The sequence below is a fragment of the Arachis ipaensis genome, chromosome B09, assembly GCF_000816755.2.
Source record: "Arachis ipaensis cultivar K30076 chromosome B09, Araip1.1, whole genome shotgun sequence".
Taxonomy (NCBI): Eukaryota; Viridiplantae; Streptophyta; class Magnoliopsida; order Fabales; family Fabaceae; genus Arachis; species Arachis ipaensis.
In genome coordinates, this window is record NC_029793.2 from 50,890,695 (window position 1) to 50,890,924 (window position 230).

Genomic DNA, 230 nt, shown 5'->3' on the forward strand with positions numbered 1-230 from the left:
TTCATTCTTAAAAATTTTGAAGCCATAGAATAATTTATTTTTGAAAACATTTTTTTTTTCGAAAATTTATTTGAAGAAAAACGAAAACAAAGAAAAATTTTTTTTTGAAAAAGTTTTTGAAAAAATTTTTGAAAATAAAATAAAGAGAAAATTACCTAATCTGAGCAACAAGATGAACCGTCAGTTGTCCAAACTCGAACAATCCCCGGCAACGGCGCCAAAAACTTGGT